The sequence below is a fragment of the Lissotriton vulgaris genome, chromosome 8 (genome assembly GCF_964263255.1).
Source record: "Lissotriton vulgaris chromosome 8, aLisVul1.2, whole genome shotgun sequence".
NCBI lineage: Eukaryota > Metazoa > Chordata > Amphibia > Caudata > Salamandridae > Lissotriton > Lissotriton vulgaris.
Window position 1 is genome coordinate 994179431 of NC_141696.1, and position 11534 is coordinate 994190964.

General features: G+C 51.4%; 1 pseudogene; it reads left to right on the plus strand.

Moving 5' to 3' along the window:
* Positions 1 to 923: 923 nt before the first annotated feature.
* On the plus strand, positions 924 to 1921 carry LOC147698226 (melanocortin receptor 4-like; annotated as a pseudogene).
* Positions 1922 to 11534: the final 9613 nt, after the last annotated feature.

Sequence of the window (11534 nt, forward strand, 5' to 3'; positions counted from 1 at the left end):
GTTTCCTGCCCCCTGTCTGTTTCCCGCCCCTCTCCCGCTCTCCGTGTATTTTCGCTGTCCGTGTCTGTTTGTGCCTTCTTCCCCCTGTCTGTTTCCCGCCCCCCTCCCACTCTCCGTGTATTTGAGCGCCTCGGCTGCTCCTCCTTGGCTTCGCCATTCGCCGCCTCAGCTCCCTCCTCAGCTTTGGAGACATTTCAAACTTCGAGCAGAGTTCCCCTGGATGAAGGAGAAGAAGTCAGCAAAGAAGAGCGCCCCGACACCGGCCTGTTCTGCCTCGCCGTCTCCGTCCTCCTCGGCGCCAGCCTCGGCTGCAGGATCTCCTGAAGGTCGGTATCCTGGGAGTGGGTGAGCTCGGGGAGAATCCGGAGCCGGACCTTTGTCTGAAAACCAGTTTCTTGCTGTGAGCTGTGTGATTAATACGCCTGTGGCAGCTAGCGCCTAACCATCTTCGAGTCTCAGACAGACCCTTCTCCAGATAGGGTAGATTAAGCTGAGGTGGGACGTCATTCTCATTACATTTATTTTCCTGCAGGCAGTACACTTCAAGTGGTGGACTCGCGCTGCTGGCTGGCAGAGCGCTTTCCAGGCAGACGACGGGGGCCGTGCGAGTGAGGGGACTGTATTCTCACAGAGGCGCTAGAAGGAGGTGCAGCCGGTAAGACTCTTCAGGATGGCGAACGTGCAGCTGAGGGGGGCTACTGCTGAGCTGATGATTGCAATCAGAGTTAAGAGGTAGGAGGGAAGATCAAACGATAACGGGACTCTGAATGAGCCGTGTAACTTGCCTCACCAAGCTTTTTTTTTTTTTAATGCGAATTCCATCATTTGGATGGCTACCTTAGCTGTTTTCTACTTTTGGCCGCGAGAGCTCCGGGCTAAGCACGAAACCCCGCTCACCTCACAGGATTACAACTAGATGATATATGAACTCCTCTCTGTATGACGGGACGCCCCCGTCTCTTCCCTTCAGGAATCACAGTCACGGGACGCATGTGGGGGGTGCCAACGACTCAGCCGGAAAGAGTCACTATTCCGAAGGGTGCTACGAGCAACTTTTTGTGTCCCCCGAGGTGTTTGTGATCCTGGGCATAGTGAGCTTGCTGGAAAATATCCTGGTGATCATCGCGATCACCAGGAACAAGAACCTCCACTCACCCATGTACTTCTTCATCTGCAGCCTCGCCATGGCGGACATGCTCGTGAGCCTGTCCAACGGGTCCGAGACCATCGTCATCAGCCTCCTGAACAACACCGAGTCGGGGTCGCCCAACTTCACCGTCAACATCGACAACGTGCTCGATTCGGTGATCTGCAGCTCGCTGCTGGCCTCCATCTGCAGCCTGCTCTCCATAGCGGTAGACGGGTACTTCACCATCTTCTACGCGCTACAGTACCACAACATCGTGACGGTGAAGCGGGCGGTCATCATCATCTCTTGCATCTGGGCCGCGTGCACCGTCTCAGGAATCTTGTTCATCATCTACTCGGACAGCGCAGTGGTCATCATATGTCTCATCGGCATGTTCTTCACCATGCTCGCGCTCATGACGTCCCTCTACGTGCACATGTTCATGCTGGCCCGGCTGCACATGAAACGCATTGCCATCTTGCCCGGCAGCGGCACCATCCGCCAGGGCGCCAACATGAAGGGCGCCGTCACGTAACCATCCTGCTCGGGGTGTTCGTGGTGTGCTGGGCGCCCTTCTTCCTCCATCTCGTTTTCTATATCTCCTGCCCACAGAATCCTTACTGCGTCTGCTTCATGTCGCACTTCAACGTGTACCTCATCCTCATCATGTGCAATTCGTTCATCGACCCCCTGATCTACGCGCTCCGCAGTCAAGAACTGAGGAAAACCTTCAAGGAGATGATTTGCTTCCTAAGCCCCGTTGGGCTGTGCGACCTCCCGGGCAGCTACTGAACCAACAGAATAAGGCGCGCCTTACACATTTCTGCCATTGTCCGGAAAAAGGCCTCCTGCTATTATCAGTGGCATACATTTGATCAACGCACTTTATGTTGCTCGCGAAATCTACTTGTTCCAAACACATTGATTTTTTAAAAACATTTCTTGCAACAGGTTCAAATTTTACATCCGGTGCAACCACATTCACCAAAACACGTGAACGTGTATTTGCTCGATATACCTTATATTATGTATGCGGTGTTGAAATGCTGTCAGAATTTTTTTTCTTTGAGGGTCGTTATTGGTTAATATTTGAAAGTATATGTCTGTTCCCGTCCTCTATGTAGTGACGTGAAATGCTGTCTGACTTTTTTCTTTAGCCGATGGTTATTAGTTATGACTGAAATGGATTTGTCCGGCCCTTTAATCTGTATGGTATGCAAAGTCGGCATATGAAGGGTACCAAAATTGTCCCAAGCCAAGTCCCGGCGTAACCTAGTGTGAGAAGTTGGCCTGATAGGTAGTGTTTCCAATTCTGGAACCACTGGTTATCAGTCCAAACAAACCCCAAAGATGTCAGGTTGTAAGTCAACCTTGTAGACAAGCTATCCTAGTGGTAGCATGGACTAAGCAGCCTTAAAGGCTTAACTTAAGAGGTCGTGTTAAGCGAGCTGTTTTACCACATACAATCCTGTAATCAAATGAAAGGACACCACACAAGTATATATTATAAAAATATATGTATTTATTTCTAAATTACTCCCCAGTACTCTTTATGAGGAAAGGGGCACAAGCGTTAAATCAAAAGCACTGTTACACATATAAAGTTGCACGTTTATGGATGAGGGCGGGTGGCCACTCAGACCATATATCAAAAAAGTGGTATAAGTAACACTTTACGAACAATGGTTAGGCCTAGGGCCTAGAGATTCGCTGGGAGCAGTCAGGACAAGCAATGAAGAAGTCGGGAGTAGCCCACAGGAGACGGGTGCAGCACGGAAAGTGCGGCGCGCACCAATGCACTGTCAATGGTGCGTAAAAGTCAATAAAAGTGAATAAAAAGATACTTCCGCTGAACCTAGGAACACAAAACTTTAGACACAGACCCTAGAGGTGTGTACCAGTGTAAAGACACCGGCGTTGCAAAGTTACCTCACCCACAGGCCGTGGGTGCACAGGGTCGAAGTGGCGTCGGGTTCTGTCACGCAGGTTCTGGGTGCTTGGAGCTGTTGCAGCTGCAGGCGCTGTGAAGCAGAAGTGTCCGGTGCGGTCCAAGGGTGGATCGATGTAGAAAAGTACCTGAAAGCAGAGGGGACAGAGTCTGGGTCACTCAGCAGTGACCAGGGTGGAACCAGGACGGAACCAGGCAATGTCGGGCGCAATCAGGCGGTTGTCGATAGGCTTCTCTCCGCTGTCACGTGGGCTCTGGGGCATCTGCGACGTCCAGGAGCAGGTCACGATCTGTCCCACGTAGGCTCTCGCCGTCAGCACCGTCGGCTTGAAGATTGTAGCAAACAGCACTTGGCAAAAGCAATCCACGCGGAACCGGGAGATTGCTTATCACTCGAACCAGGAGGGTCAGAGTGGGTGCTCCTTTTCACAGGAGCTGGTGCAGATCTGGAGCAACCAGAAAAGCAAGTCAGATTTCAAAGTTCGTCGGCACAGGGGCCACAAGCCAGCTGGCAAGTGACCGGGCCAACGCGTCGAGCGCACACAAGCAGAAGGGCCCCACGCAGCACTCAGCGAGTGTGGAGGGGTGAGCTTTGGTGCAAGTGGAGCTCGGGGCTGGGGCTTCTCAAACCCCGGTGTACAGCTTCGAGGGTCACTCGTGGGCCGCACGGTCAGCGTCTCGTGGCCTTTTCAAGATGGCGTGCCCCACGCTTCCGGTCGCCTCCACGGGTCTCAGCTCTGCAGGGACTGTGGATCGGGCAGGTAGAAGGCAGGCAAGCTTGATCTCGTCGATCTCTGTCGCTCGAGTTCCGGCGGGAACTGCAACAAAGCAAGGGTCGAGGGCTGGATGGTGCCTGTTTGCACAGGGTGGTCACTCCTTGACCACAAGGGAGATTCTTCAGTCTTCTCACGTCGTGTAGAAAGTCGAAGGGTCCAGATTTCGTTTCTTATGTTTCTTCAGGATGATCTCCGGTCCGTTGGGACTGCTCCCCCTCTTATTCGAATCTAGGGGGTTGGACATCCTGCTAGGTCCCCTCCTATGGGTGGGACCCAGGAAGGGGGTGGTTACACCCCTCTCCTTTGATCCTGGCCGCGCTGGGACAGGGGCTGGGAGGCCCCAGAACCGGTTTGGCCGGATCCTGCAAGGGGCAGCCTTGTGCTCCCCAGGCAGTGTCTGGTTTCATTGAAACCTCCCTACTCCAATCCACTATCTCCTGTCTGGGGTGGTTTGACACCGCCCTGTGACAGGAAACTCTTTGTCCAGGCCTCCTCTGCCGGGTTTCGGTCAGCAGCAGGAGGTCAGACCCGTGTCTGTGGCAGGGGCATCCATTTTGTGGATCTGAGGCTCATTTTAAATCAACCGCGTTTCAGTAAAGTAACATGTCTTCTCCCTCTAGAAGGGTGGAATGCTACCCCCGTCGCCAGAACTGGCGAGGGGGTAGTATTCCAATTCGTATGACACCTTACACGACATGTTTTGATAAAGCCAAACCAAAGTTGCTATATAACCGCGAGGATTATAATGCGCTTAAGAGTATATGGTATGGCATTATCCCGGATCAGCTTAGGGAGTTGTTCCCGACAGCTGCAGACAGGCTCAGCTCACGCCAGAGCACCATCTCACATAAAACCACGCACTCTGCCTCCAGGATTGATGAGGCCTTCCATAGGAGTGGCTTACAGGCTATATATGTGTCCAGATATGGGTTTAGATATAGGTATACTATATCTAAGCAAGGGGTGATTACACCCACTTGCCCCAGCTGAGTGATCAGCCAGTTGTGTCAATTTAGATAGCCAGCCAGGGGTGGCAAAAGATATGCTGCAGCCCCTGGTAGGCCTTGGATGCACCTATGCCCTGGGCACCTATAGTGCTCTGTACAGGGGCTGATAAGGTGACCCAAGCCAATCTAGTTATGCACCTAGGGTACATGGAATCCATTTTACAGAGAGAGCAGATAGCCTGGGGCCCTGATTAGCAGGGAACCAGGCCAACTAAGTCGAAAACCAGCTAAACACAGGGCAAAAATCTGGGGTAACCATAGTCAGGTAGCCACCTTCCTACATAACCCCCCCCCCAAACGAAAGGAGATAAGGCTATCCTTGGCCAGGTAAGCCTTTATTGTCTGAGTGGCCATATAAGGAAGTACCTGCACTAGCATGGGTACCCCCTGTCTCATGGTCCACTAAGCAGTCCCTCACCCTAGGGGTATTAGAGGGTCTCCACCATAGGGAATCACTACCTTGGGTGTGTTTATGCAAAGTTAAAGGCTGGTTTGGATATGGAGTATTGAAGTGAGGCTCCACTATTTTTGGGCTCAACTTCCTCCAATTATCTTCCACCATATGTGCCTTTCTTTCTTCGACTGAGTTGCACTGAGCTCTCAGGGTCAACCTCTGGCTACCTAAAGCTGGAGGCTGGGTCCCTCTGTTTGGCTTGCTGGAGGGACAGTTCAGGTTTGGGCCCTTTGGGTCCCAGGTTTGGCTGTGCCCAACAGAATCCATCTGTGGGAGGTCCCTAACTGTTTTTAAGGGGGCTCCCTCAGGAGTTTTAAAAGTTTTCACCTTACTAGGCCTACTAGTTTTGGTGCCCCTAATCTGTTGATGGGGGTGCTTTATTTGACAGGGGGCCCTCTGGGTCTCACTGTCCTTCTTGTCCTCTGCAGCCCTGGGCTGACTGAGGCAAGGTAGAGAGGGGCAGGTTACCTGCTCCAGACTGGATCCCACCTGAGAAGGGTCCACTGCCATCAGAGGCTCTGTCAGGCCAGGCCTAACAACCTCTGGGGCAGTTCCTTCATCAGGGGTAAGATCAGTTCCCTGAGGAGGCTGATCCTGTCCTACTGTCTGGTGAGGGGGAGATTTCTCTTCCTCCTCCATGCTCTCAGTTTGGGTGGAGTGATCCATCATTTCAGGCTTCACAACACACATATCTGTTTGAGTTTGGGCTGTGGCCATCACAGCCCCACCAACCTTTTCAGGAGGAGACTCAGTTTGGGTTTCTGCTGTTATCATAACAGCTTTGCTATTCTGTCTGGGAAGAGCTTCTGGTAAAGATGGGGCAGAGAGTTGCTCAGCCCTACCAACCTTTTCAGGAAGGACATCTTGAATTGGGGCCATAGCCAGTACAGCCCCACTAACCTTTCCATTGGAATTTACCATTCTAGAATGGATTTCCTGTTCAACCTCAGCCCAGGCTGAGATTTCCAAATCATTACCCAGTAGACAGTCTACAGGCAAGTTTGGTGACACTGCCACTCTCTTTGGGCCAATGACACCTCCCCAGCTGAGACTTACTACTGCCATTGGATGATTTGTTTGGATACCATCAATGTTTGTTACCTGGTATGTGGCACCTGGTAAAAGTTGCTTAGAGGGGACTATACAGTCAGCCACCATGGTGATGCTAGCCCCTGTGTCTCTAAAAGCTTCCACTTTCAAACCATTGATGATGGGTTCCTGCCTATATTTGCTCAAGGTATTTGGGCAAACAGAGAAGTTGGCAAACCCCATGCCAGTCTCATAGACAAGATCATTTGGGGATGGGGACCTGGATAGGCCAGGGTCCCCTTGGGCTCCAAAAGTAAACCCACCCAGATTCCTGGGTGTGCTCCCACTTCCTGGGGGATTACTGCTGACAGTAACAGGAGGTGTTGGAGCTGGCTTTGGAGGTATGTTTTCTTTATTGCCATTCTTGGGACAACAGCTGTCTGTTTTGTAATGCCCAACCTGTTTACAGGCATGGCAATAAGGCTTTTTCTCTGTTGAAGAAGTGTCTTGGGACCCACCCCCCTTCTTGGAGTTTTGGGGCCCTGGGGAAGTGTTTTCTTTACTTTTATCCCCACCCTTATCTTGAGGCTTGGTAGACTCCTTCTTCTGGTTATTGTCCTGATTCTTAGGCCTAATCCTGGTTCTGACCCATTTATCTGCCCTCTTTCCCAATTCTTGGGGAGAGGTCAAATCTGAGTCCACCAGGTGCTGGTGTAAGAGCTGGTTCTGACAATTACTAAGGATCTGCTCCCTCATAATCAAATTATACAATCCTGTAAAGTCATGTACTTTGCTGCCATTCAGCCAACCCTCCAGAGCCTTAGTTGCACAATCAACAAAATCAGTCCAGTCCTGAGTCTGTGTCTTCTGGGTATCTCTGAACTTCAACCTGTACTGTTCAGTGGTTAAGCCAAACCCATCTATCAGAACACTCTTCAGGACTTTGTAATTGCTGGCATCCTCATGTCTGACAGTGAGGAGCCTATCCCTCCCTTTCTCTGAAAAGGAGTACCATAAGATTGCTGCCCACTGTTCCTCAGGAACCTGCTGTACCATGCAGGCTCTCTCTAGAGCAGTCATCCATTTGTGGATGTCATCCCCTTCCTGATAGGGGGGCACAATCTTTGTCAGGTTTCTACTATCATAGGACCTGGGTTTCTCTTTAGGAATTTTGCTGCCACCAGTGGCATCTAAGCCACTTAATTTCTGTTCCCTAGCCAAGGTAAGTTTAGCTTGAGCTAAGGTCAGTTTAGCTTGAGCCAGAGCTACCTCCTCCCTCTCTATCTGGAGTTGGACAGCCCTCATCCTGGCCCTATGCTCTTTTCTCTGGGAGGAAGTCATTCCTCTTTGAGATTCTCTTGAGGCACTAGAAAGGTGAGAGTCCCTTGACAGAGATCTCTCCCTTCTATTACCTGGGAGAATTTGGTTATGAGATCTGGAGTGGTGCTGGCCCCCTCCATTCCCATGTAGGTCCAAGTTGGCCTGGTTAAGCCTGGCAACCTGTACCTGGTTTCCCACCTGATCCTGATCTTCAGGCTCTTCTACATCAGAGCCTTCCTCTTCTTCTTCCTCCTCCACTACATCATCTTGAAGATCCTCATTCTCAGGGGAGTTTATCCCTTCCTCTGTTTCTAAGGGAGTCTGACTCACCTTGTCTAGGTCATCCTTTTCTAGGAGAGCTACTAGGGAAGGAATGGTAGGGCCTCTGCCCTTTTTTAGCCCCCTGGCTGTGCACAAGGCACTCAGGTCTTTGTGGCTAAGGTTGTCATATCTGGATGTTGTCCCTATAGGATCAACTATTACAGGAGCAGAGCCTGAGGCTCTATCTGTATCAGACATGACTGCTAGTGAGGTGTAAGTGGTGCACTTACCTACACTAAGTGGTTTCCTACTGTACCTTGCTAGTGAGTTGTAGTCAGGGTGTGCTAATCCCTTTAATCTACAACTACTAAGTTCAGTAGAACTTAATATGCTAAGCTTTTGATTTATATGTACCTAGAGGTACTTGATGTGATCTTTCAATTTGATAAAGATTGCAATGGTAAAACAAACAGCAAGCTCAAATCCGCACCGCTGCACACCAATGTGAGAAGTTGGCCTGATAGGTAGTGTTTCCAATTCTGGAACCACTGGTTATCAGTCCAAACAAACCCCAAAGATGTCAGGTTGTAAGTCAACCTTGTAGACAAGCTATCCTAGTGGTAGCATGGACTAAGCAGCCTTAAAGGCTTAACTTAAGAGGTCGTGTTAAGCGAGCTGTTTTACCACATACAATCCTGTAATCAAATGAAAGGACACCACACAAGTATATATTATAAAAATATATGTATTTATTTCTAAATTACTCCCCAGTACTCTTTATGAGGAAAGGGGCACAAGCGTTAAATCAAAAGCACTGTTACACATATAAAGTTGCACGTTTATGGATGAGGGCGGGTGGCCACTCAGACCATATATCAAAAAAAGTGGTATAAGTAACACTTTACGAACAATGGTTAGGCCTAGGGCCTAGAGATTCGCTGGGAGCAGTCAGGACAAGCAATGAAGAAGTCGGGAGTAGCCCACAGGAGACGGGTGCAGCACGGAAAGTGCGGCGCGCACCAATGCACTGTCAATGGTGCGTAAAAGTCAATAAAAGTGAATAAAAAGATACTTCCGCTGAACCTAGGAACACAAAACTTTAGACACAGACCCTAGAGGTGTGTACCAGTGTAAAGACACCGGCGTTGCAAAGTTACCTCACCCACAGGCCGTGGGTGCACAGGGTCGAAGTGGCGTCGGGTTCTGTCACGCAGGTTCTGGGTGCTTGGAGCTGTTGCAGCTGCAGGCGCTGTGAAGCAGAAGTGTCCGGTGCGGTCCAAGGGTGGATCGATGTAGAAAAGTACCTGAAAGCAGAGGGGACAGAGTCTGGGTCACTCAGCAGTGACCAGGGTGGAACCAGGACGGAACCAGGCAATGTTGGGCGCAATCAGGCGGTTGTCGATAGGCTTCTCTCCGCTGTCACGTGGGCTCTGGGGCATCTGCGACGTCCAGGAGCAGGTCACGATCTGTCCCACGTAGGCTCTCGCCGTCAGCACCGTCGGCTTGAAGATTGTAGCAAACAGCACTTGGCAAAAGCAATCCACGCGGAACCGGGAGATTGCTTATCACTCGAACCAGGAGGGTCAGAGTGGGTGCTCCTTTTCACAGGAGCTGGTGCAGATCTGGAGCAACCAGAAAAGCAAGTCGGATTTCAAAGTTCGTCGGCACAGGGGCCACAAGCCAGCTGGCAAGTGACCGGGCCAACGCGTCGAGCGCACACAAGCAGAAGGGCCCCACGCAGCACTCAGCGAGTGTGGAGGGGTGAGCTTTGGTGCAAGTGGAGCTCGGGGCTGGGGCTTCTCAAACCCCGGTGTACAGCTTCGAGGGTCACTCGTGGGCCGCACGGTCAGCGTCTCGTGGCCTTTTCAAGATGGCGTGCCCCACGCTTCCGGTCGCCTCCACGGGTCTCAGCTCTGCAGGGACTGTGGATCGGGCAGGTAGAAGGCAGGCAAGCTTGATCTCGTCGATCTCTGTCGCTCGAGTTCCGGCGGGAACTGCAACAAAGCAAGGGTCGAGGGCTGGATGGTGCCTGTTTGCACAGGGTGGTCACTCCTTGACCACAAGGGAGATTCTTCAGTCTTCTCACGTCGTGTAGAAAGTCGAAGGGTCCAGATTTCGTTTCTTATGTTTCTTCAGGATGATCTCCGGTCCGTTGGGACTGCTCCCCCTCTTATTCGAATCTAGGGGGTTGGACATCCTGCTAGGTCCCCTCCTATGGGTGGGACCCAGGAAGGGGGTGGTTACACCCCTCTCCTTTGATCCTGGCCGCGCTGGGACAGGGGCTGGGAGGCCCCAGAACCGGTTTGGCCGGATCCTGCAAGGGGCAGCCTTGTGCTCCCCAGGCAGTGTCTGGTTTCATTGAAACCTCCCTACTCCAATCCACTATCTCCTGTCTGGGGTGGTTTGACACCGCCCTGTGACAGGAAACTCTTTGTCCAGGCCTCCTCTGCCGGGTTTCGGTCAGCAGCAGGAGGTCAGACCCATGTCTGTGGCAGGGGCATCCATTTTGTGGATCTGAGGCTCATTTTAAATCAACCGCGTTTCAGTAAAGTAACATGTCTTCTCCCTCTAGAAGGGTGGAATGCTACCCCCGTCGCCAGAACTGGCGAGGGGGTAGTATTCCAATTCGTATGACACCTTACACGACATGTTTTGATAAAGCCAAACCAAAGTTGCTATATAACCGCGAGGATTATAATGCGCTTAAGAGTATATGGTATGGCATTATCCCGGATCAGCTTAGGGAGTTGTTCCCGACAGCTGCAGACAGGCTCAGCTCACGCCAGAGCACCATCTCACATAAAACCACGCACTCTGCCTCCAGGATTGATGAGGCCTTCCATAGGAGTGGCTTACAGGCTATATATGTGTCCAGATATGGGTTTAGATATAGGTATACTATATCTAAGCAAGGGGTGATTACACCCACTTGCCCCAGCTGAGTGATCAGCCAGTTGTGTCAATTTAGATAGCCAGCCAGGGGTGGCAAAAGATATGCTGCAGCCCCTGGTAGGCCTTGGATGCACCTATGCCCTGGGCACCTATAGTGCTCTGTACAGGGGCTGATAAGGTGACCCAAGCCAATCTAGTTATGCACCTAGGGTACATGGAATCCATTTTACAGAGAGAGCAGATAGCCTGGGGCCCTGATTAGCAGGGAACCAGGCCAACTAAGTCGAAAACCAGCTAAACACAGGGCAAAAATCTGGGGTAACCATAGTCAGGTAGCCACCTTCCTACACCTAGACTTCCAGGATGTGCTGGACAAGCTTGCAGACATGGGGATTGCTATCCGTGTGGCTTCTCCGAAGCTGGTGATGGAGGAGGTAAGTGGGGGGCTACTCTCAGATGTTTATTCTCTCTTTTCTAAGTTCAACATGGCCCGTGGCGATTCCCTTCAGCGATGTGCACCGCTGTGCACGGAGTTGTTCAGGCAGGTATGTATGTTGATTTTAGTTTATGTTAGAGGTAAGGCATATTTTTATTTTTACACTGCACTGTCCTTTTACTGCTGCACTCTCTCCTCAGCCTCTCCCTGCGCCATCGCTTCACTGCTGCACTCTCTGCTCAGCCCCCCCACCCCCATCCAGGCTGCAGCCCTCACTCCTCC